We start from the raw sequence: 26,298 nt of genomic DNA on the forward strand, positions 1-26,298 counted from the left end.
AAAGGGACATCAGTTAGAGCTGTCATTGTGCTCACACTGTGCATTTATTCATAAGGTTGGTAAACTTGCTAATTGCATGTACCGGAGACATCCAGACAACACGTCTAACGACATGGACACTTGTGATCAGTCATACATAATGTTAGAGCTGAGATTACTGACCCTCACACTCAGTCCTCATAGGAAGGTGTGCAGACGTGACTGGATCAGCATGTGTTTTTGTGTGCTCAGAGACATCGTCAGATCTCGTCAGAATAAGACACTCGCACAATCCCAGGGATGTGTGCATGAATTTTTAAGGGTGGCATACTAAACAATTCTCCAGTGCTGACCTGTTGCTGGATGTATTTTTATTGAATAAATGAACAAGCCTCATATTTACTAGATCACTGCTTTTAAGATGTATGAATCAGAATTATACATAGTCCCTGGTGATTTTGGCAGCCTCCCTCTACATAAATATTATTTGTATGCCCCAACTCTGTGCTGCTCTCTGCTCTGTTGGCTTTCTCTTACACACTGGGGAGCTTCTATTGATTTCTAGAAGGCCTTCATGCTGGCTTCTTCAGCTCACTGGAATCACATTTTCAGGAATGGGCCTTCCTTCTCTCATTCCATGGAGTATCCCATTTTCTCTGATCTGTGAGTTTCTGTGATTATTTGTGATTATTATAAATTGTCTTGTGTGTTTATTTGATTGGCTCTTCTTATCAGCCTTTGTAGGGACCACTGGTCAAAGTAATGATCAGTTGGACCGTACTTAACTTACTTTTTGAGGACTTACTGAGGATTAAGAACTTGTGAGATATTGTTGCAGAATTTGTCATAAAAGGCAGTGATTTTATTTATCACAGTTTTTCACATTTATTCATTTCACAAAGTGAACAGATAGAAAAGAACTGCAAATACTGGATGAACATTGTCAATATGCAAAGTATTGTTCTATTAGTAGCAGGCTTATATTTTAATAAATTAACTTGTGCATGTGTGTTTTTATTCCTGGCTATGGCACTTATGGCAATGCAGCAAAAAGAAATGGAAAAAAAATGTGTCTAAAAACATTATGCTGACAAAAAGATGAATGTTTGTGAATGAAATTATGTTGTCCGTATGTTATTTTCTTTTCTCCCACTCACGCTGTCAGTAGTGTTGCATCGACGGGGAAATCGGTGTTAGCTCGGTTATTCCTCAAGGCGGAATGTGTGACAACGATGGCAAGGGGACGGCGGGGTCACGACCATTCTTCTCTCTTTGATAGAGGGCAAATGTAAATGTCAGCAACGTCCGAAAAAGAAAGGTCTTCTAGTCTCTGATGCTACATGGAATAAGCTGTGACAGATGAAAAAAGATGTTGCAAGCTGCAATTTATCGAGGCAAAGCTGAGAGGGAGACAAATACTAGAAGAAGCAGAAAAAATTATTAAAAGATATTGTTGATTTTGTGTTGGAACAGTGGATGTTATTTTCAAATTTAGAATGATAGCTGATATACAGTAGATGCATTTAGTGGAAGCTTTTTAAAATTAAGTGAATTTTGTTGATAGAGACAAGAATATTTCTATCTTTGTGTCCGAAATCACTGAGGAACTTCAGCTCACCCGTCTGAACGAATTAAAGAAGAAAGCTTTGGCACAAGTGTCATGTCACAGCTTGCTCCCACCACAACCAAGGCAGACCAAGAATAATGTTAGTGCCTATTTAATTCATTTATTCATGAAGGTAATTGAAATATTAACGCAGGTGGTTAGACACTGGAGACTTAACGTCTTCAGTGCTCAGATTCCACTCAACTCGCCAAGGAAATTATATTTTATTTACATACATCCTTCACATCACAACCCCCTTTTTCAAGGAATTGTATCACAGTGGTACCCGGCCCTTTTTTAATATGTTGACTATGCCACAAATTTTTGTTTGAATTTATTCCCTGCGCAAATAACCAGTCAAAGACATCTGACATATTCTTTATGGGAGTACACCTAAATAATTTAGAGAGGCTGAATAAGAGAATGAGATGATAGTGAAAAGACAAACATGACGGGAGGGAGAAAAGAAAAGTAATAGAACAGTGTGATGGAGCAGTGAGCAGAAAAACACAGAAGAGGAGAGAGGAAAAACTGCTAGATGGAAGGACAGATTTTGGGAAATAGGGGAGGGAAGCATAGCTAGACTACGGCTGGATCTCACTGGTACAAAGACAGCCCCGAACCATGTTTACCCCTCTCTAATGACTTGGGAGCAGTGCTGGAAAAAGGTGCGTACAGTGAAAGTCAGACAGAGGAACAAGATCTGAGCCTGTGAACGGTTTATTCTGCACAGACAAAGCTCAGGCTTCTCAGGCACATGACTTTATGTTCATCTACCTACATTTCTGCATCTGTGTGTGTGTGTGTCATTATGTGAGTTTAATTGTGCTGATACGCGTTTATGTGTATCGTATAAGAACTTGTGCGCATGTGTATGCCTCTGAGATAGTCATTTGGGGTTGCTGGCTGCGGAGCGAGAAGAAACATGACAAGTATGCCAAGCTTGTTGCAGGGTGTTTTCAGACAGTCGGGGGAGGGGGATCGGGGGAACGGGGGGACGACGACAGGCCTGCAGAGGATTGGGGTGGAGGCGGGTGGGGGTGCCGGGAGGCCACGTGCTGCTACTGTCACATGTCGCGCTTGGCACAGTTGCGGGCGCGTGGCAGGCGGGCGAGGAAAACACCACCCACCGGGAACTGTGGGTGTGGGGGCTGGGTGAGCAGGATGGCTGTGGAGCTGGCGCTTCTTCCCCAGGCTTTATCAAAGGGAAAAAATAAAACACAGAGAGATAGATCTGCCACCAACAATCAGAGTAGTAGCACACTCAGTGTTTGCATGCACCACAGAGAGAGAGAGGAAGAGAAAGAAATGCATACATCCTCTTCATACAGTACATACTGTATATTCACAAGGGCAAAGGTTTTGCTTCAGCATTTTCAACATTGGGGACACACACTAAGTGGAGGTTCTTCACCAGGCAATTTCAAGTGTTTGTGTGTGTGGTTCTGGTGTTTTTATGCCAATTTGTGGCTTTTCTGCCTCCGTTGAAATATATTTGTGAATGGAATGTTTTACATATTAAAAGAATTCAGAAATAATTTATAATTTCAGGTTTCAGTTGTGTTAGCAGTCAGTCACTGCACACCCTCTCCAGCTGTGTCAGACTGAATGAGTGAATGAATGTGCTGAAGCCACTCATTGTTTTGGTTGGTACTTTCTGTTACAGTAGGTCATTGTAAATTCCTGTGTACTCTGTAGCAGCTTTTTGTCCAGGACTCATTTGACTTTCCACGATTCACTTAATCGTGTCCCAGTCCTGACTCACTGCTGCTCCACATAGCATGATGCTGCCATAACCATGCTTCACTGCAGGGATGATGCAGTATTATCCAGTTGATACTCAGTGCTTAGCATTCAGCGTTCAAGCCAAAGTTCAGTTTTTGGCGCGGAAGGTCACGGACTTGTCATCTGGAAAGGCAACAAAGTTCTTTCTAGCTGTTCCATAAAAATGGTGGGTTGAATGGAACATTGCAAACATGACGGGATATCTCCTCTCTGCCGAGCAAGTCTGAAACTGTGACGGGGGTCAAGGGACTCTCAGTCACCATATTGTCCAAGCTTAGTTTTTGAGAATGACTGGACGGGTAGCTCCAAATATTAGTGATTCACAATAAGGAATGCAGAGATCTAACAACAAATTGATCCTACCTCCTAATGTTTTGCCTGTGTAGTCAAAGCCTGAAGCTTATTGAGCTGTCATATACCTTCACTGTTGTCTCAAGATTATTTAAAACAAAGATATTTAGGCTAGTTGCACTGGGTGACATATCCCCATGCACATGAGCACTGTAGTTTATTTTAAGTCAATCCCACATACACTGTCTCACTGCTGTAATCAGATGTACTTTAATCTGCAGCAACAGATGCACTCTTTACTCTTGTTTGAGTATCACTGCTTTAAGTAGTTTTTATCCTTTCTAAAAAACAATCAGGCTATATATTCAGGACCTGTTTTTTAAGGTTTAGATCATCAGTAGAAACAAATGAGCGCCACAGACAGATGTGACTGATGAATGGTTGGTTTTGGTCGTTTCTTTGGTTCTGTTAACAATAGAAATAAGAAGCTTCAGCAATTCATTATTACCTTTTTCTGGATCAATGATGTCCATGTTAGGGGTGGGTGAGAATTCAGTAGTGACCTTTCAGAGGAGTTGTATTGGAGCACAGTTCATTGCCTCGAGCAGTTTGATCTTTTTATGTATGATTTTTGCCTACATTTGTCGTCTTGTGATGCGTATGTATATTGGAAAATGTGCTGTGAATAATGTGATGTATGTATTGTCCTTTATAAACGATGTCCAGTTTCATGTACAAAAGAAACAGGATACATTCTAAGCTCACTGTCACACAGCACGCTAGGAAGAATATGTTCAGATTCAGAAGTGAAATATCTAAAAATGTATTAAAAATATAGAGCAGTAGAGAGACACAGCAGTACCTGGTAGAGAAAAGTTAAGAGCTTTTTTTTTTTTTTTTTAATCTCCAGAGGGAACCTGGTTGTATGTCTGTTCATGCTCTCTTCAATGTAATGTAATTTCATTGTGCTCAGTAACATACAGAAATATAGATAATGTTCCCATAGAAACACCTTTTTTACCCATAAACGCACAGACTTGCCACACAGCCCACGTTTCTTTGAGGCCACCGCTTCCCCATCACCCTTCATGTCTGCTGTTCGATCCACAAGGCAACCAGCAGTCCACACCCCCACACTTGTATTACAACATCCCTTGTTCCCTTTTTAATTTCTTCCTCCTCATCACTCTTTCCCCTCGTCTCTACTTCCTATACCCTCCACTTGGTCGTGATGGATGTCTGCTGCGCGCAGCGTACGGAAGCTTGCTGAAAATATTCTGTCACGCATCATCGTTATGCGCCCAAGGACGCTTGTGTTTAAGCCAGGGACCCTGGTGCTGTCATGTCCCCTGTTCATTGTGTAACAGATTGATTAATCCTCCAGTGGAAGCATCCGTTTTCATCACGGTGTCAGGCCACCACCACTCTCTGAAGTATCCCTTTGTAAATATTTGTCTCTCCCGTTGCTGTGCATTAAACTTGTTGCGCTATTGATTAACGCACCCTCAGAATTAATGACTTAAAGGTAATGCTTCTTTTATTCACATGTGTCACAGCTGGAGGTGGTGACAGAATTCATAGCTTTTCCAGTTTGTAAGTGGTGACAAGTGGCCTGCGAGGAATTTCTGTATTATTTATTGAGCAATAAATGGTACAGTGTGTATGGAAAGTGTTGTTTATTTAAGCTAAGGAATACATGCAAGTGGCAAATCTAGTATCAATGAATATTTTAAACCTTTTACCACATATCTTGTAACAGTTAATCACAGTGCATATATTTACATGCACGCAAAATTGCAAAGGCTTCTATTTTATCCTAAGACAACAATTAATTGCTTCAAAAAACAAATGAATAAATTGCCAAAATCTTACCTCAATTAGAAGTGTCACATAAGCCAATCACAATAAATTCACAGCAAAATAGAGTCTTCATTCTGAGGTTAACAGATATACAATTAAAAATATTAAGTGCAGATTAAAAATAGATTATGTGTTTATACACTGAAAAATCACACTGCATCTAGGATATTTAGAAATCAGGAGGACTTGTTGCTGCTTGTTACATGCCTGCGCTTCTGTGCCAGGGTTGAAAAGGGAGGGGAAAAAGAGATTTCTTGGATTTAATCTGCTTCTAACTTTCTCTGAACGGAACATTAAACTGCTAGGAAAAGTCTGAGCAAGAGTCGCTATCTAATCTGCTGATTTGGCTCTCGGCGAGATTAAGGGTTATGGTTTAGAATGAAAGAGCGAGAGAATAGCTGAAGAGATGACGAAAAGGGCGGATGGAGACAAGATTGCAGAGAGGGAGGAGGGAGCAAAGCGCAGTTGATTAGAAGAGAGACAACTGTGCAGGAGCATTGAGGAGATAGGAAAGAAAAAAGTGTTGCAAAACACAAAGTAGAGGTAAGGGGTGTTCTGTCCCGATTGTCAGGTAAAATCTATGAGGTTGTCTACATTCTTTAGAGTTGTTTGAGGGGTCTTGCTAATAGCGGATGAGTGTGGTGGTTTAGTTGAAGTCAATTCAATTTCAATTCAGTTTATTTATAAGTCGCAATATCCTACTCTCTTTTAATGAAGCTGTTGACAGCACCCTTTCATGCAGCTGAGATACGACTTCGTTCTATGGGCTGCAACTGTCACTCAGCTTACATTGTGGTAACTAGCAGCTTTGTGCATACTGCATATTAGAGCGGTGCAATGCAGGTAGCTGTGAAAATAAATATGTTTTTTTTTTATGCTTCAATGTTTTTTTTTCCTTTTTTGCTGAAATTAGGATCAGTGTTTCATCTAAATCAGTTAAGATGTTGCTGAATTGTTACAACTAAAAATAGTTGCACTTTCATTCTGCCACTCAAGAAACTGTTGCAGTGTGTTGTGTGATGAGTACCAGCACTTATGTTTTCATCCTGAAAAGCAAAGTCAGCTACAGATTTATCCATGGGCCAGTTATTATTATGAGCAGCTACTGGCAATGGATTTCAGTTTTCATATCTCAACAAGACTTGAGGGTCCTTAATTACAGCATCAGTTTTTCCTACTTCATCATTTATCCTACGTAGGTTTGAGCTGCTTAGGTTCATGGACTTCTTCCATGCTCTCAAATCTACACAGAGTGATGAACGACTCTATTTTCATGGGACATCAGAGGGAATTTCTTTACACAAACATAACATGAAAGGATTTTCCCGAGGTTTTATTCCTCCTGGGCATCTGTACTTGTAAGAACCTGCAGTCAAAGGTCTTTCCCCTCCTCATTTGACAGCCCTATTTGTCTTGCCTGGTCAACCCTATTCATTTTGCTCTCAACTGCCATAGGTACAGTAGTGGTTCAGTTTATTTATAGCTCAGATTCAAAGCTCGTTCTTCAGGCTGGCTAGCAGTGCTTGCGTGCAGTACAGTGTAAATATAGCATATCTTCTGTTTCGCCCTCGCCTCTTTGCATCATCTCTTAATTTTCTTTCTTTGCTTTAGCCCTGACACTCTAATAGGCACTCTTGAATGTGTGTACATACACACTTAAACAACATGCATATGTGTACACGTGTACGCTCAGTTTCTCATCCATCGCCTGCAGCAGCACTGATTCCTTTCCTGTCAGCTAACACCTTATATACACATGGTGTCAGTGACTCTTTGTGCCTTCATTTGACTTCCTCTTTCATCTAAACCCATGTGTGTCTTTAAAGAACATACAATGCATATGCACTATGCTAGATGTGCAAATTGCATGAAAACATGAATAATGGAAATGTGTAAGTTTTCTCCCCTATCCCTCTCCAGCATGGCCGTTTGAAGCATTGCTAATAAGAAGGATTTTAACCTGCGGGGCTAAGAGAGAGGAAAGCTCTAATGAGCTGGGATTGCTACTAAATTGTGTATTTTTTTGTGTGTGTGTGTCTGTATTAATGAATTTGCTGTGTCTGAGTTGTTGTGTATCTGTGTGTGCATGTGCCTGTCTTGTGTGTGTATGTAGGACAGTCAAAGATTCCTTCTGCTGTGCTTAAACATGACAGTTGTCAAGAGGGAAGCAAGTGTGTTCTACCAAGCTTTAGTCCCAAGTTTCATTAGCTTAGCATCCCAGAGCCACGGTGGGGAAGGCTGACAAGACATAGTGAAAAAAAAAGAAAAATAAAGACAGAAAACGTTTGAAAGATTGTATGAGCACCTGAACCCAGCCAGAGGGGCCCTATTCTGGCAGCTGAGGCTGCAGTTGTAGCGTGCACACACACACACACACACACACACACACACACACACACATGCATGCACACCCCTCAGACCCTTCCCACCTACACATGCACACAATCCTCTCCCACGCAGCTCAACCCCCCAACAAGCAGGGCCCTGTTCCACACCAGTGGCTAAAAAGACGGGCAGCACAGCTGACACTTGTGCCGAGGAGAAGAAGAGCCAATGTAGCCAGCTCCCCCTCCTCTCTCCTTCCCATCCAAGTGCTGCTGCTGCCGCTGCTGCTGCTTTTATAGTCCGGGCTCCTTCTGCAAGGCATTTAACATTTAATAGCAGTAATGCATGGCCTCCTCCTGGGCTTAGAGTCACAACACTGGTTTATTCATCAGATCTGACCAACTTAGCTGGAAGAGGATAGTCAGATTTGAGGCCAGAGAAAGATCTAAAGGTGTTTTTTCAGCACTTTTTGTGCTGGGTGCTTTGTCATGGTATAGTTAGAAGACTTCTGTTTTAATGACTCAGTATCACACCTTGGTTGATTTGTTTGCTGTGCAGTCAGTCACACCTTCATTCAAGTTGCATATCTATTTTTTTGCCCTTCTGATCTGAATTATGATATATTCATCTTCTTCATCACCTTCTCATTTTGTCTCCCTCCTTCCTACTTTTTCTGTTTTCTGTCTTTTAATTAAAAGCTGCCTTCGTTGTCAGGAGGAATATAGGGAACTAGTGTTTTCTCATTAAGTTAGCGGGGAACTGTAGAGCACAACACTCTAATATCTGCCCAGATGCCCATTAGTCCAGCAGCTTGGCCCTACTGATGGGAACACAGATCAGAGGGCAGACAGTACAAGTCCCCACTGGCCCTGCCTGATAAAACATCCTGTTTCACTAGCAATCAGTGAACAGTCAATTGGTTGTGATGTAGCCACAAAAGGCTGCTCCAAAGGGGTGGGAAAATGTTTTCTGTGCAGATTGTTAGATATTTACAGAATGGTGGACATGGAGTCACCCTCCTAAACAAGGAATGACACTCATTACTGCTGCTGTTTTTCCAGCAGTCAAACCACATGTGTTTAACGCATCTGCTGCTGTAAAAAATACATCTCTGCTTTGACATGCACCGGGTGTCTTGTTTTTCTAATTCCTGAAATGTTGACATTTTTGTAGGATTCAGTGTGTCTTCTTGTGACAGCAAAGCAATGGAGGACAGGAAACGAGGGATTGAGAGAAAGAGAAACAGAAAATGAGTGGAGGCAAAGATCAGTGGGAGTTGGCAGGGTGAAAGGAAGTCAGCCGGGACCCCAGAGCTGAGTGATTCACAGCCAAATGAATAAACCACACACACACACACACTTCCATATGTACACACGCAATCTGACATGCACACACAGATGTGCATATGCAGAGAGACACAGGTTACGTTTTGGGTATGTCAGGACACATCACTGTCAGAGCTTCATGTCTGTCCTTCTATGAAGCAAGAGGAGACGTTGAACTTGAGACAGTTTGTTTTTCATTCGCTCTAATTGGTTTGTATCTTTGGTGTGTATCTTCCTTGATGTGCAGGAGTATTGAAGACTTATATGTTCACATGTGGACAGCATCTTTATGATTGAAAGAAAAGGGAGGGTTTTCCATTTAATCCATCTTCAACTCAGCAGTTCAGTTTATTGTAACTCTAGGTAACAGCCCAACCATCCATTGTTCCATATTTACAAGTGACATCTGGTTTATAGACCATGAATCATGTCTTTGTGCTGTAATCCAGTCTATTTTTTGTGATATTCTTCTCCTCTAATGTTGACGTTTGGATGTCAAAACTATGAGGACATAGAGGTGACAAATGACATAGATCTTGCTGAAATCTTTTGATGACACCAAATGAAACTAAAGGGAACAAAATACACTGTCTGTGCAGGGTGAAGGTTTTTTTTAGCATGTTGAGTAATAAGAGGTAGAGAACAAGCTCCCAGGAACAGGGCCAGACTTTGAAGCCAGTATAACATAGTGACCAAACTGCTTTATTACAACATAAAGCCCAAAAAGACTTTTCCCTATAAGCATGCATTGTGAAAGACGGGGCTGACTTTTTTTTTTGAGCGTTACAATTCCTGCAAAATGACTCATATCACAATCTAGAAAAGCTGTATGATTGTATCATTATATCCCTTTTGAAGTGGCTAAACCAGAAGCTCTGTGGGGAAGCTCTATGCGCCTGCTCTATGGGCTGCACAATATGGAAGCTATGTGGAAGATCCACGTAATTCAGTGCTACACTAGGATGCACTGATTTCATGTCATGTAACTGCTGTATGCTGTTCCCGACACCATGATCACAGCCTGCAAGCAGTGGGCCCAGTGTCCAAACACACATCATCATCATTTCCTCCCCAACCTCATCAACTCTATCAGCCAGATTAGCAATATACTATATTTGACAGGCTCTTCCAGCATCCATACTTGTGTGTGCAGGGTTTGGTCAGATGTGCTTTGTAGAAGTGCCTGAGGCTGACTTTGCTCTTCACTGAGACCAGCTTTGGTGACAATATAGAACACTGAAGGAGCCTAGAAAACATGAATGCTCAGTGAACCAGAAATGGAGCTTGTGTGCTGCATTAGCAGTCGTCTGATTGTCTAACACTAATGAACTGAATCACATTAACATAGCAAATAGGAGGCATTTAAGCACATACACACACATTTTAGACGGTCTGAAGTATCCTCAGACAATAATGCAAAAATAGTATAATTTAGGAATAGAAATGCTTGCTGTCTAATGACTGCACTGGCTAAAATTTATTTCCCACCTGTCATTGAAACAGCAGTTTCTGAAGCACTAATACAGTAATGTTTGCTTTAAAAATCTCATCTATACCAGCCATTCTCAACCAGTATGTCACAGACTTCGAGTGGACCAGAGTGAATGGTACTACCGAAATGTTGGATTTATCTTTTTTTTTTTTTCATTTTTGCTAATTTACAAAGCTTTAACATCTAAAAACATCTAAATGCTAAAAGTGCTCTACAAATAAAACGCATCAGTCTCGCACCAATTCCAGAGCAGTTCTTATTTTGTTATTTCCCAGAAGCCCAAATGTCTCACCGAGGGTCAGCAGAATGTTATGGCTGGCAGTGACATATCACATATTTACAACCCAGTTTGTTTTCTCTCCTTTTTTGGCATGGTACATTTTTGTTAGTTACAAAAGGTTGAGAGCTCATGATCTACACATTTATAAAATTGAACTACTAAGAAAAAAGTAACATGAATGGCTTATCATATGGTTACAATGAAGTCAGGTTGCTCATTAGTGAGTAGACACACATCACTGCAGCATTGCCCAGAATGAGAAACAAAATGAATGGCCTTTGTAGAATTAAAGCAATACTGAAGGGACTGCTCTTAGTTCAGCTGATACTACAGAAGAGAAATCCAAATTAGTCAGCATGGAACAACACGGAAACGATAAAACACTGAGTTGTGCACAAAATCGAAAGGAAAAAAAAAAAAATCCATCTCTAACCCTGTGTTATCACAGAAAGTCAGCAGTAATCCTGAAGAAGTGCCTGAAGTTGACCCCTGAAGACCAGTAAACTAAACTCTGTGTGTGACTAATATCATTTCTCAGCAACAAACCACAGCATCAGCATTTTTCGGCACTTTTTGCCCCTAACAAAGGAGAGCAACCACACAGGCTTCGCAAATTCCATAACACATTGTATTGTTGCGACATGGGGCGGGACACTGTTGAAAGTGACGCATGGCATGGAAAGTAAGAATTACACAGCTTTAAACTACATAACTCTTGTATTGTCTTCAGCTGTCACTCAAGAGCAGGAATTGTTGTAAGTTTAAATAATTTTATAGGATAAAATGTCAACGTTTTAGATCTACGGTGTGTCAGGTTGTGGGTAGAAATGGTGATACTTTATGAGAAATCACTGTTTTTTTTTTTGAATGATCAGGGGTTTAAAAGCATTTATGTCAGTCAACTATAACAGCTATAATCTGTCCCGTCTGGCTGGTTAACAAAATGGATTAAGCTGGAACAGTTTGTTGACAGGTTTTGTTGGCCAGCACACTGTGTAGCAGTTGTTGGGGCTTGGAAAGTATTTACGTATGAGTACTGAGACAGGTGCACTGTGTGGACAAGACAAACAGCTTACAATAGGAATAATTAAAAACTTGATTTTTCTAAAATTAACTTCCTTGGTTGAAGTCACAGTTGTTTGTCTTTGTGTGTTGGCCCTGCGATTGACTGGCGACCAGTTCAGGGTGTACCCCGCCTCTCGCCCGTAGTCAGCTGGGATAGGCTCCAGCTCCCCCGCGACCCTGACGGATAAGCGGTATAGAAAATGGATGGATGGGTTGAAGTAACTATACTGTGTTCAGTTCAGTTCAGGTGCCTTGGCGGTAACTGGAAACATCAGTGTTTCTAAGTTATAAAGCCTACCTGCCCAGATGCCAGTACCTTCAATACTCACCAAGTTATTATCATATCATATATTATTGTTTTTTATTTTACAATAACAACATGCAACTCGTATTGGCTGTTGCCTTCATATGTTTTCATACATCACTGATACTGAATTTCACACCTCGTTGCATTGATTATTATTGTCTACTTGCAAACTTTACCTTTAGACAGGGAGGTCTGCTTTTTGCCTTGAATGCAAATAAGATGTGGACTCTGATACTCATGATACGCAATCATTTTATTATGAATAATAATATTTTTTTCATTAGTGAGTTATGTTCTTTAGGCCATTTGTTACTGTTGCTTATTTATAGTGCTAATAGGCAAAACAGTAAAGATGTTCAGTTTTCCTCCATTATACCTAATTTTGTAATAATTGGGTTATTTGACTGGGACTATAGACCTGTGGCTGACCAGTGCCACTGTGATATCACTCATTCAAGTCTTTCTTTGTTAATTTCTGTCTTTGCAAACCTTGTTCTAAAGTACCATTTCAATTCAATTCAGTTTATTTATATAGTTCCAATTCACAGTAAAAATTATTTCATGACACTTTCCAATTAGAGCAGCTCTCTCAGCATACTCTTTAATTAAATTTTGTAATACAGCGAACCCAACATTCCCCCATGAGCGACAGTGGCGAGGAAAAACTGCCTTTTAGAAGGCAGAAACCTCGGAGCAAACCCCGGCTCAATGTGGGCGGCCATCTGCCTTGCCTTACTAATGCAGCTGCACAGACTGTTATATTGTGTGGTATTCAGTTTCCTTTTCGTGCACTCAAAGACAGTTTATTGATCCACGTGTGCACGTTTATGTGCGAAAATGCGTGTGTGTGTGGAGTGGGCTTGATTTTGACAGTCATGCCTCTGAACGTTCGAAACCTTTCTGCTTATTTGTGTTGAGCACAGTGGGAGAGTGTGTGACACACACTCTCCCAACACAGATTTATGATGAATTGGTTCGTTTAAAAATATACTGAACTTCTGCTGCAGCCATGGAGACAATGGCATTCCATGATCTTGCGCTCATTCATTCTCACTCATCTTCTCCCTCTACCGCTCGTCAGCCTCTTCTTTCTCACACACGCAGGAGCAAACATGCCGATAAGAATGGAAGCAGAGACACGTCAGTGCACAAACATAGATAAACACACGTAACACATGCACAAACACACAGGTGTTTTTGGCAGCGAACCAGTTCAAATCTGCAAACACCACCACATGAAAACCTTTCTCCCGAACACCGGTGAGAGGCAGTTAACCCCTCCAACAGGTTTCCTGTTGCCATGGGAACGTGCAGCAGGCTGACTGAGCGGGATGCGAGTGAAAAACCCATTTCCTTGGCGACCGGTGGAGACACTCAGAAACATCAAATGGTGTGTGTGTGTGTGGAAAGTGAATGAGCGGATGTGTGTTAACGTGAGAATGTGGCACGATCTCATCTGTGCACTTGCCACCCAGCTTTATCTCATCACACCCACCAATGATGAAACTGACTGTAAGTAAGGGTCGGGATTTTCTCCTTGGTGATTGACGTGACTCTTTGTTCTGTGATCAACTCACACACACACACACGTGCAGATTCGCATAAACACAGGCGTAGTTCCCCTTGCTTCCCCCTAATGACTGCAGCTCTCATTATCTACCAGTGGTTTGTGGCTGTGTGTAGGAACGTGGAGACATGAGAAGAGTCTCATGCTCATTCGGCATCTTCGTGGATGAGCTGATGCGAAGAGAGTCAGAGAAAGAGAGAGTCATGAGCCAGTTCCCTCTGCATTCTTCTCTCCCGTGAATCTGCCCACGCGCTGCCTTCCACCCACATCATCGCATCAGTGATGGAACTTTTTTGTCTCCTCCCTTTTTGCTGGTTTTCTCACTCTCCGCTCCTTTTCTTTCCATCATGCTTCCTTACGCAATTTGTGTCTTCCTCCCTGGTGCTTTGTTTGTCTTTCCTGAACTTTAAATTCTTCTTTCTGCAAATGTTTTAAATTTTATTTCTGTGCCTCCATCCCACTCTTATATTGTGTTTTTTGACGTAGAATGCATTTTAAATAATTTCTCAGCCTGCGTGTTTATCAGCTATGCACCTCCACTACACAGGGCTCTGGAGACCGCATATGAGATTTTAAGAGTCTCCACTGTCATTGTAATGTCGTCCAAGAGTTTTTATGTTTGTCTAGTATAGCACCCCTTGGTAAATTTGATTTATTATTAGAAGGAAAGATGGAACAAGAAATTCAGTTATTGTGCTGTGACTGTGTCTGTAAAAGAGAGTACAGTTCATTCACCTGCAGTGAACTCAAGCTTCGATACAATAGCACTGAATCTGTGTGTTATTGAACAGAACTATTCCTCTACATCAGAGTCGTAGCATCAACCCCAGGGGCAGGTGAATGAGAGGGGAGCAGTTTTATCCGATCACAGCCACTGGAGGTGCTTCATCAAAGGCCTTCTGGCCTGGCCTGCTTCCCTGGGGCATTGCTATCCTCCAGGAGACACATCAAACACATGAAAGAAGAACCTCCAGAGTCATACTCACATGCACTGTCTCCATCACAGCAGTTCGTGTTTATTATCATACCTGACTGGCAGTTATTTCTTATGATGCTTTGTAACGACTGCGTACAAAAATTGTCTCTGATTGTTTTGGTTTTGTCTAATTTGGTCCACTTTTCAAGCTGCTTTTAGACATTTAAATATGCGTTTAAATGTCATTTTAAATTTAAACGCATCAGTAAGCTGGACTTTATTCTCCTCTGCAGGTTTACCTCATTTGAATCAAAGGAGCCGTTCCCGCAGGAAAACATTACAGAAAATATCATTCTTTAGGACTAAAGTTGTTTTACCAAACAGTACAGATTTATTTTCCATACTATAGCCTGTCGGGCAGTAAGAAAAAAAACAGTACATCTCCATTTCAACCATGCAGCAAATCTGTGTGGACATCTTCTTTTCCATGACATATTCTACCATATCCTCACCTGCAGTGTGCTTTCCCTCTGCCAGCTGTAGCAGACAGTATTCACGAGTCGGGGGGGGACAGATGCAGCCATCTTGGAGGCAGTGGTGCATGCCAGTGTCTGCCTGATGAGTTCACAGAGGAAGTAGTTCATCTTCTTCTACTGTTATTTTATTCATTACTGCCTGTCGGAGAGGGGGGCAGACATACACACACATGTACACTGGCTACAGTTTAGGCACACATAGACCAGGGCAATCAGGCGGGTAGGAAGCACATAAATTTTTATGTAGCGCTGCTCTCCATCTTCTTTCCATTTTATTTTTCCCTTTACTTTTTTTTTTTTTGTCTCATAAGGGTTATTCTTATTTATCTGGTTTATATACCCATTATTTGTATGGCCTGTCACTTAGGCTCTTTGAAGTTGCCTGGGGCCTTTAGACACATTTTTAAATAGCAGCTCTGAAGTCTTCTGAGGATTAAATGGAGATATAAGAATCCAGACTGCCCGCGGTCGTACTCTTCTGCTTTGTGTTCTGCTTTAGTTTTTCCTGTTTGAGATGAACTGCTATGGCCTACTTGTGGTCGGGGCAATAAGAAGAGAACCCTTGGGCAGTTGCTGTTGAGGATTTCCGGATTTTCTCACTTGAGTAAACAGTGGCAAATTGCGAATGCACATGTGTACGCAAAATGAAACACACAGAGTCAAAGGTAACAAGCACAAAAAGGCAGCAAAGCACTGTGTTCAGGCCCTGGAGGTGTAGTTACTTCAATGTTGCTTTTCAGTCTATGTATGACACGTTGCGTGTGAGAGGCTGTTGGTTTGCTGGGAAAGAAAAGAAGCCATTGGGCATTGTAGAGTCAAGAGAAAAGGTAAGTAGGAGAAACAGTGTAATGTTCTGTGACTGCCTGGTAGCCCATGCTTACCGGAGCTCAGCAACACTCATTAAGCTCAGCTGCCTGTGCTGTAAAAGTTTGGGAGATTCAAACTGAAGAAGACTCCTATCCCTCCCCCTGCAGGCCAAAACAACCCCTGAATTAGACTATATCTCTCTGACTTCCTCCTTAGATGGAAATGAGGTTTGATTTGCCTCCACTGTGGTCAGGCTTCTAGAGGCGTGAAGCTGGTCTCTGGCTATTTTTCAGGGTGAGGCTCCACAATGCCTGGGGAAGTAGAATGTTACCTTTTGTTTCATTATGATATATTTTTGATAAAACCACAGCACCTGCAAACGTAATTTAGTCATCCAGGCCATCTGGATGATACCACTCAAAGGAAACAGAACTTGTTGTGCAGTCTTGAGGATGTTTTGCTACTTATCTGGGAAATCTCTTTAATCATAGTGATGACAAATCAGGAAGAGTCCTGATATCAAACTTTCATTCATGATTCACATTCACAACACTATTTTCAGTTCAGATGCTGGTGTGAATCGTTTGCAGTATGTCCTGTTACCTGTCAAAACACGCTGAAGTATAAATACAGTTTATATGTTAACATTAAATATTCAAGATTGTGTACATTTTGACAGCAATATTATAGCAGTGGTCACAAAGCATGTCCTGATGCATGCAAAAAGTCAGTAATGAGGGACAAGGAAATTCTGATTTTATGTCGAGGCCTGCGGTCGTGGGCTGCTACAGGCATTTGGTCTCTGCTGAAGCTTTTGTACAGAGATGCTCACAATGTTTTGAAAGTTAAAACATATCTGAAGTGGAGTTATGTGAAATCCTCTCCCTAATAAAAGGGATGTGTATGAAATTATTACTTCCCTTTAATGATTCCTGAAGACATGAACCTGCACAGCAGGTCTACAGCACCAGTGGTGAATAGTTAATATTAAGCATCCATTTGAGTATTTTCATGGTGGACTGTGATAACAGTGTGTTGTGACGTTCTCCACAGTGGCCACTGTGCCGAGCTGTTTGGGACCGTGTGTGTTTGCTGATTGTCCATCAGTGACATGGCATGGAAGAATATAGTTTTCTCTCCACACACACACACACACACACACACACACACACACACACACACACACACACACACACACCTTTTCTGACTCTCTCGTTTACAGCCCTGTAGAATCTATAAGTTCAGAAACTGAAGGTGGCTAACACTGGTTGATTTATTTATGAGGCAGGGTTCAATACTGGATTTAGGGTTGTCTTTAAGGCTTGTCTCTTACTGTCTGTTCTTATTGACTGCATTTGTGGTCTTCATTAAAATTAAATTTTGACATCCTGACAGATATTCACTCCCAAAGGAAACTCCCAAAATAAAGTTTGCTATTTCACCAGAACATTTTCAATACTTTGATCCTAACTTTGACAGGAAGGTGGTGTTTGTTTATGCTGAAACGGTGACAGATTTGAGATTTTGTCATGCAGTTCAGTGCATCTTTGGAATGCATCTTTGAGAGGCCAAGCTGCCCAGCATGTGTTGTGGAGTCTGCACTTTTATTGTCTCGAGTGCGTGAATCAGACCTAAATTGGTCTGGTGAGTGTTTACCTGGAGCTTTGATTTACTCAGTTTTGATCTAATAGGTCAAGCCAGGCAAAAAGTAACTTTCTCTGATAACAACAGATATAAGTCACCTCTCCTGTTCGATCTCAACCAGCATCACAAAAAAAAAAAAAAAAAAAAAAAAAAAAAAAAAAAAATCAATAAGTTTCACTGTGTAATAACTTATATTGCAGGAAATTAGAATGACTTTGGGGTAAAAGTCTAACATTTCACATAGCGGAAGAGATGCTGAGCATTGAAGAGAATTATAAATAGACTGGGTAAATTGATAAACATTATGTAATGCTTATTCAGCCATGCATTCAGAGATTTCCTTTATGTGGTTTTCTGACATGTAATTTAGAATGGGTACTTGGGTCCCTTTTAAATTATTCAGATACACAAAGAACCCACATACACACACACAGGCGGGAGCGCTGTGATAGGTGATGCAGTCGCGAAGAGTCACTGGTGATGACTGTCACTTGTCGTCCCATGGGTGGCTCAGTGGTCAGAGATTGGGATGTAACAGAGGAAGACTATTATTGTGATCTACTTAATAATTCATCTATGAAAGAACTCAATACCCAGAACGAGAGGGACGGGGGGAGAGAGAGAGAGAGAACTTAAGCTGTCATATGCTCGAGCACAGATACAATGTCCATCCATATTTTAATGTGACTCTCCTATAAACTAAAACAGCAAAGGATCGAGAGCTTTGAAAAGTTATTTTTGTGATGTAGCTTTTAATTGTCATTGATTTAATTCTTAGATCCAGTATAATGAATTATTTATTGATATATTACATTTTAAGTCTGCAAAAAGCGAAAAGACACCATGGCTCTTAACTACAGTGCCTCTGTGCATCGGTTGTAACATTCCCTCACTGTGCAAACGTACTGTCTCTTCATTGCTCCTCCATTGTCTGGAGGCATGCCAGCGCTTATCTCACCTGCATTCTCTTTGTACCTCCCCAGTTTGACTCATCTTACAGTGGAGTGTATCTTTGGAGATAGCATCACCAACCAGCCTTCATCTGGTGGGAACAAAATGCTCAGCTCGTTATTACTTTAACCAGACTTGTGCCAACCATATTGCTGTGTCTTCCATGCACCTCACCACCAGCATCAACACCAGCACCTTTTCATTAAGTGGATTGTTGCATTATAACCTTATGAACACCCCCCGAGAAAAAGAAAAAAAAAAGTCATGAATGCAACTGCCAGAGAAGGCATTTTTATCCCATGTTGTGTTTACATACCAGCAGAACCACCTTTGATGGGATTAGAATCACTAAAGATGTGCTTTAGCTGGCCTGGGAAGCTCCTAGCAGGGAGAATGTGCCGGGATTTATGCATTTTTGATGCAGCGTGGGGAGGAGTGGAACTCTGAAAAGGCTGCATGACCTACTTAGGGAGCCATGGAATTCAGACTACTCGTCATGCCACAAAAAGAGAAAAATCTTTCTCTCACTTTGTGTGTGTGTCAGAGAGATGCATGCAAAGAGAGCTCTTTTACATGTTCTTCTCTGCCTGCTAGTTTGTGTGCGAGGGACATGACACGCACACACATACAGTGAATTCATCAGATAGTATTCACTTTTTTTCTCTTCATTTCTCTCATTATTTTGCATAAGTGTGTGTCCTGTTCCATGGGCTGCATCTTATTTTAAGCCTATCAGTCTGTTTTATTTAAAAGCCACTGTAATGAAGAGCCTCCTGACATCCTGCAACACTTCTGCCCACAATCCACTGAGATGGCATCTGGCTGGCTGTAGACACACACACACACACACAAACACAAACACACACATTTTTATCCACACAATCACAAGACTAACAGCATCTTCCCTCTCTCTCCCCATCTGAGGGAAAAATGCAATTTTCTTTGCGACATGGCCATGTACACAAATTAATTTTCCTTTGCAGTCAAGCCACTTCTCTCCCTCCTCTCTCCATCATCTACTTTCTCTCTCTCTCTCTCTCTCTTGGTAGCTATGGCAACACAGTGTTGGACGTCAGCTTCTCAAATGAGAGGTATTGTCCGATTGCTGGGGCCGTCACATTCTTGCTTTAGCGTCACCCTGTAGGGTGAGAGAGAGAGAGACTCTTTTTGCTATGTCTTTCCCGTCACCTCAGTACAGGCTAGTCAATAAGCGATTCATTAGAAACGACAAGCACTCAGAGTCAATGCCTTCAACTGGAGTGCTTATTTGGCCCGGAAATTAGCTATTGTGAGACAAGAGTCGACCACCTGGTTGAATGGTGCCTGTGTGTCCGTGTGTGCTTGCAGCTACTGGTGATTGATGATTGTTTGTGGACAGTGTTGGCATGGCCTCCAGCCTGGTTGAATATGTGCTGGTTGATGAATCCCAGGGTACATGGTGTGTTTGTGTGTGTGTGTATGCATGTTTTGGTGCATGTGTGCTAGTGGCAGTGGACCTCCCAGTTGATGTGAATCACTGCTGGTCTAAAGCAGGCACACAATTATTGCACCTCTGAAAAACATCAAAAGAGTATAAAATTAATGTGACAAAGCAACAGATCATTTGTTTGTATTTGTAAAATATACGTGTACATTTTGACAGAAATAAATTGTAGTAGTCATCTGGAAATGTTCACATTTCCTTGTGTGTTTTCATTCCACTTGGATGTCATTATCCATTTTTCTTCAACAGCTATTCTGCAATCCTTTGTGCTCTCCTGTCACTGACTATTTAATCAATTTTCAGCTAATGTTAATGATTGATAAGCACATTTGCTCGCCATGTTATGGCAGTCCACTCTTTCAAAGCATCCTTTGAAAAATACAGCTAGGTGATTAACTAAGACAGTAATTGGATTGAGCAGAAAACTGCAACGTTAACATCCAGAGAAGATGTGTTAATGATGCAATGCTTACAGCCGTGACCCTTAATAACTTTAAAACCTCCTGGAGATGAGAGGAGTCACAGAGAGAGAGAGAGAGAGAGAGAGAGAGAGAGAGAGAGAAGGGATGAATGAGAGGTGGGAAGTGATTGGGGAGAAAGAGAGGGCAGCGGGTGACACAGAGAGGAAGAGAGGTGCGAGTAACTGTGAGACAGAGGAAGAATGAAAGAATGAGAGGGAGAAAATGATGATGAAACAAAGGCAGAGGTAGTGTGTATGGAAAGAGGAAGAGAGGTTTAGAAAATGAAAGAGAGCTTCTAAATCCAAACAGAGACTTGGCCAGGATTCCTGAGAGGCGGCGTTCTGCTGTAACAAGATTGATGTGCATGGACAGAATTCCTAGGCTGCAGGAAGGGGCAGCCTGAACGGTGCTCTACTCTGCCCTACTTAGTACACACACACACACACACACACACGCACACATGCACAGACCTCCATGCACCCACTCACCCAGTGTGAAATTCCACAGTCCACCATGCCTACACTTCCCAGACTCCCATCTGTCTTGTGTGGATTGACAGGTGCTGCACTCCTCTCTGCCTTGTCAAAAAAGTTGGCCATAGATGGTCCCTGTAATTGGTAGAAGGGTGAGTAATCTGCCAGTGTTTGTCCTTTCAGACCTGACTAAATGTCAACGGCAATATCTGCCTTTTCCCACTCTCTAAATGGCTGTTATTAGATAACAAGTAGTAGAAAGGGCTACTGGCAATGTCAGCCGAACACGCGAGCGCGAACGTGACTTGCTTGTTGATTGTTGTGGGAAAAGTGCCCTTCTAAAAGACAATGTCAAACGGAATCTAAAATAAACCCCCGTTAAGTGTTGCATGTTCAAAATGAATTAAAACATGACATCAAAATGCCTGACAGGTGAAGTCACAGCATAAGTGGTCGAGTGCGGTGTCTCCTGCTTTCCTGTTTGCATTGAAACCTTCGTCATCATCTTTTTTCAGCCTTCAGGGAATCAGTTTACTGTACATATCAGATCCAGATTACTGGTTATGGAGGCTTGTACTCAGTTTGTGAAAACAGATGCATAATGCCTTCTGTGGCTCTGGAGGAGCTTTGTAAAGTCTGACAACAGCACTTATGATGTCCACGGAGTTATCTTAGCTTGGCTTTAAATTTCTAACAGAAAAAAGTGCCTTAGATGGTATGATGGAATACTCTATCAAGTTGCATCATGGGAATTGTAGGACCCAGCTTTTTGGAATCATAACCTACATTCAAGATAGAATATCAATATATCTTGGCCTCTTCAGCTTTGATTTTGACCATTTGTTTGTATTGTGGGTCAACTCTATAGTACACTGTTAAATAGCTGGAGTACTGTTAAAAAGTGGTTTAAATTGCCCAGTCTAAACTATGATTCATTTTAAAGACCACTCACTGATAATGATAATTCCAACCAAAAATATTGAAAGTAAACAAGTGATTCAGTCAGTAATTCTGTAGTATTTTGTTGACCATACAATTTACAGTATTTTACAAATACACAAAGGAACAAAGATAGGAATGCATATGCACGCAGGGACACATTACAGGGATAGTTTTTGCCTTTCTTGATTATAAACAGAAATTTACTTTATCGCTTACTTGCTGAGAGTTAGATGAGGACAGTGATATCTTTTTGTCCAGTAGCTTAACATAAAGACTGGAAACAGGAGGAAACACCTCATCTGGCATTTTGCTGGTTCCTTTAAATAGCCACCAGGACAAAATAAAACTCTAACATTTGAGCATTTTGTCATGTTTCCTGTAATGATATGTCGGCCTTAACTGACTGTACAAGTAATATCAGCTAGCTCAACTGTCTCCAACGAGGGTGCCCGAGACAGAGCAGTATCTTTTAAGCACACACACACACACACACACACACACACACACACACACACACACACACACACACACACACACACACACACACACACACACAAACACACACACAGCCGCTGTTCTGTTGTACAACTGATGCTGGCTGTCAAGGTCTGATTTGTTTATGTTTCGCTGATAATATAAAATGTTTTTCTGTCTTATCTCCTCACCTGGATATGACTGATGGTACCACTTGTGCAGACAGCATCATGTGAAGTAAACAGGATGGATTATAAAAAGTGGAGGCAGAGACTTCTAATGTGAATTCTTAAAAAACAGAGGTAAGTGATAGCCAGGAGGACTTGTTTTTTGGAAGAGTTTTCATGGAGAAAGAGAGAGGGAGAAGAGGGTCTGAGAAGGGATGGACTGGGGCGACACTTTCACACAGTTGTTGTTGCCCATAAAATTTTATATACCTAACTGACAGGAAATATATAAGGAATTTTATATGCTCCCCTTTATTCAATTTATAGGCTTCTTCAGTTGAGAAAAACTCAAATATAATCTAACAAGTATCTTGAAGGGTAGCCATTTTTCATTTTGAGTTCATTTGGGGTTTTAAAATATAACAGAAGAAAAACAATTATGAGGAACGCCTTGAGTCAAAATCGACCATGGTGCATTTTGTAGCAGCAGAAACCATAAACTCCCCAAATCAAAACTTACAAAGCATTATTAACAGACTTGCAGGGGTTTCTCTCTCTCAGCATACCCCTGGACACATACAGTAACACCAAACTGACTCTTTATTACTGTACCAATAACCAGATTCATTCACTCATTCAGTCATTCATCCTTGGTGCCACAAAGCAGTTAACTTTATAATGAGCTGTCTCTCCATCTTTTTATTCTGCCTCCTCTCTGTCAGAAGAGAAAAAGGGTGTATAACTCTTTTTCCAGTTTTTAGCATTTACTATTTAGCACACACACCAGTTAGAGCTCCTCTGTGGAGAAGTAAAAATACATGACCTTCACTGGAATATGTGTTCAACTTCTGTAAGACGGGTATGAAAACAACCTTCCTTTTTTCAGACGAGAATTATTATCGTGAACAGAGTGACATTTTCCTCCATATAGTAATGTTGATAGTTTAGCTAAAAACAACCAAACTATTCAGAGCTTCTGTCAAGTCATTGTTGCGATCAACAGTTAAGTATCCCTTTGGCTTTAGTATTGACTGGAAGTGATGTTGGCAGGATGCTGCTGTTTTATTAAGCTCTCTTTCTAAACAGGAAATAGTGAAACATTTGAAACATAATTTCAAATTAAATTTAAACAAAATTTGTAATGTAATGATGATAATAATAACATGAATAATAATGCAAACGATGTCTGCTGTTAAAAAGGCCCACTATCAGGTGACTAATAACTGCAATCCATGCAAATCTCCCAAGAAAACCAGTTACCCAATTACAAAGCTAAGACCTAACTAAGAATCTACACATTTTTTTACTTGAGTGAGTGCAACACTTTAAATGTTCCTGTCCTGTCTTGTCCAGTCCTCTCCTCTCTTGTCCTCTCGTCTCCTCTCTTTTCCTGTCCTCTTCTCTTCTCTCCTCTCCTGTCCTCTGCTCTCCTCTCCTGTCCTTTCCTCTCGTCACCTCTCCTCACCTTTCCTCTCCTCTCCTCTCCTCTCCTCTCCTCTCCTCTCCTCTCCTCTCCTCTCCTCTCCTGTCCTGTCCTGTCCTGTCCTGTCCTGTCCTCTCCTCTCCTCTCCTCTCCTCTCCTCTCCTCTCCTGTCCTGTCCTGTCCTCTCCTCTCCTCTCCTGTCCTGTCCTGTCCTGTCCTGTCCTGTCCTCTGCTCTCCTCTCCTGTCTTCTCCTCTCCTCTCCTCTTCTCTCCTGTCCTCTGCTCTCCTGTCCCATCCTGTCTTGTCCTCTCCTCTCCTCTCCACTACTCTTTCCTGTGGTGTCTCATCAGGGAGCGATTGGTTCGTTTCAGTGGGATTACACTTTTGGTTTGTCTGTCTGTCCCTCAGTGGTGAGAGAAACATGTTCCAGCTGTTGTCAGGCCTTGTCAAAAGCACAACAACCTGTAATAGGCTTAACACAGCGTCTGCTTCCTGCACAGCACAGATTGCTAATAAAGGTGCAATGTGTTCACTGTGATTTTAGTACCACTGGCCAATTTGAGCTTATCTCATATTCGTGAGTGAGCCAGCATGCGTGTTAACGTGTAGGTTTTTGTTTATGATTGTGTTTTGGCGCACGTTTACTGAAGGATGATGATTTATCTGGTGCATGTGTGTGTATGTGAGAATAAGTATGAGCACAGGGGGAGACTTGTGTGTACATGTGTGTGTGGCAAAGACAGAAAGTGAAAAGGAGAGAACAGGACTTGTCATCACCGAAGACGCATCCAACGCACCATTATGGTTATCCTGGTGGCCATCTGAGCTCTCCAGAAAGCAAGGGGTACATTGAGTGCAGTAACAAGAGAGGAGGAGGGGCAGGAGGAGATGGAGTGCAAACAGTCTGTCACAATGGATTTTTAAGGCCAGTTTCTCCCAAGACAAGAGGAGGGTTCCTTGATTCTTTTTTTCCCTGTGTTGCAGGCATGCAAGGTGAAGGGAATAAATTGAAAAAAAAAAAAAAAAAAATCACAACTCACTTCTTCCATCCTCACATCACTTCCTGCTCTCAATTTCACTTCATCCACTCTCTCTCAATCAATGTGTACTCTCCTCGTATACACCAGGGCCCGCTGTCTAAATGTTACCACAAGGAGCCTTGATGCTCTCTGCATACACAACTCGTGCTTCAGCCTCACCTCCTTTTTCACCCCTTTTTCTCCCTCTTGTTGCTTTTTCCAAGTATCTCACCTGCCGCTCTGGCTATTGCTTTTTACATTGCTTCCCTAAGTCTGCGAATTACCTGTCAGTTATGTCCTCCTGCCCATTTAGAAAAAGAAAGAGTAAAGGTATAGTTCGTGGTATATAGCACCCCAGCGGACCTCTCAATTGCCAGGGGGCTCACTGATGGGGAACAAATAGCTCTAGCTTCTTAAAGATCTTATTGTCTCTGTGTGTAGGAATGGTATCAGACGAGATGAGACTGCCGCTGCTGTGCGAGAAGTTCAGTCAGCAACAGTTGACCTTAATTGACAGATGAATGACCTCAGTGAACTCAAGGGAGTCCTCTTTATCAAATTGCTATTGATATACCGTTAGGATAATTTAATAAACTGCAGTTACACTGCCTGTACACTAAAATAGCAAAGCTTAAAGATCCCTTCCACACCTGGATTAAGGCATACATAAAAAAATTCTCTAATGTGTGTCTGATATGGTTTTTTTGCATGAGAAAGGTACAATTACTACATCAAAATTTCACCTATTTGTTCTCCATTGTAAAAAAATCCAGAATAGATAAATATGCAAATAGTTTTCATTTCATGGGTTTTAACTGGGCTTTAACTGCTAGACACACAATGTCTCCTTCTTCTTTGTAAAGTCCATTCTCAGTGTATATATAACTTTCATCACACCTGTGTATGCTGAACATTGGACCGAGATTGCCTCCCAGACTGTTTTCAGTAACACACATCATGCTCATATACCCGCCTCTTAAAATCTAGTTCAGAAAAAAGGGATCAGAAAAAAACGCTTTTAGTAGTGAATGTAAAATAGTCTTATAGTGTCGGACTCTGCACATACATCATTCTAGCTCACACATTCAGCCGTAGGAACGAAAAGAAAAAACACATTTT

General features: G+C 41.5%; 1 protein-coding gene across 4 annotated transcripts in view; it reads left to right on the forward strand.

Moving 5' to 3' along the window:
* Positions 1 to 26,298, forward strand: part of gabbr2 (gamma-aminobutyric acid (GABA) B receptor, 2) — a 166,975-nt gene that overhangs the window by 21,423 nt on the left and 119,254 nt on the right. Inside the window, exon 1 of one of the 4 annotated variants that reach the window (XM_046417965.1) lies at positions 22,773 to 22,871. The exons of the other annotated variants lie outside the window; for them this stretch is intronic. The gene's annotated coding sequence lies outside the window, so the exon portion shown is untranslated. Of the gene's footprint in view, positions 1 to 22,772; positions 22,872 to 26,298 lie in introns of those variants that run through there. 4 annotated transcript variants of the gene reach the window in all.

This window comes from Scatophagus argus, chromosome 17 (genome assembly GCF_020382885.2).
Source record: "Scatophagus argus isolate fScaArg1 chromosome 17, fScaArg1.pri, whole genome shotgun sequence".
Taxonomy (NCBI): Eukaryota; Metazoa; Chordata; class Actinopteri; family Scatophagidae; genus Scatophagus; species Scatophagus argus.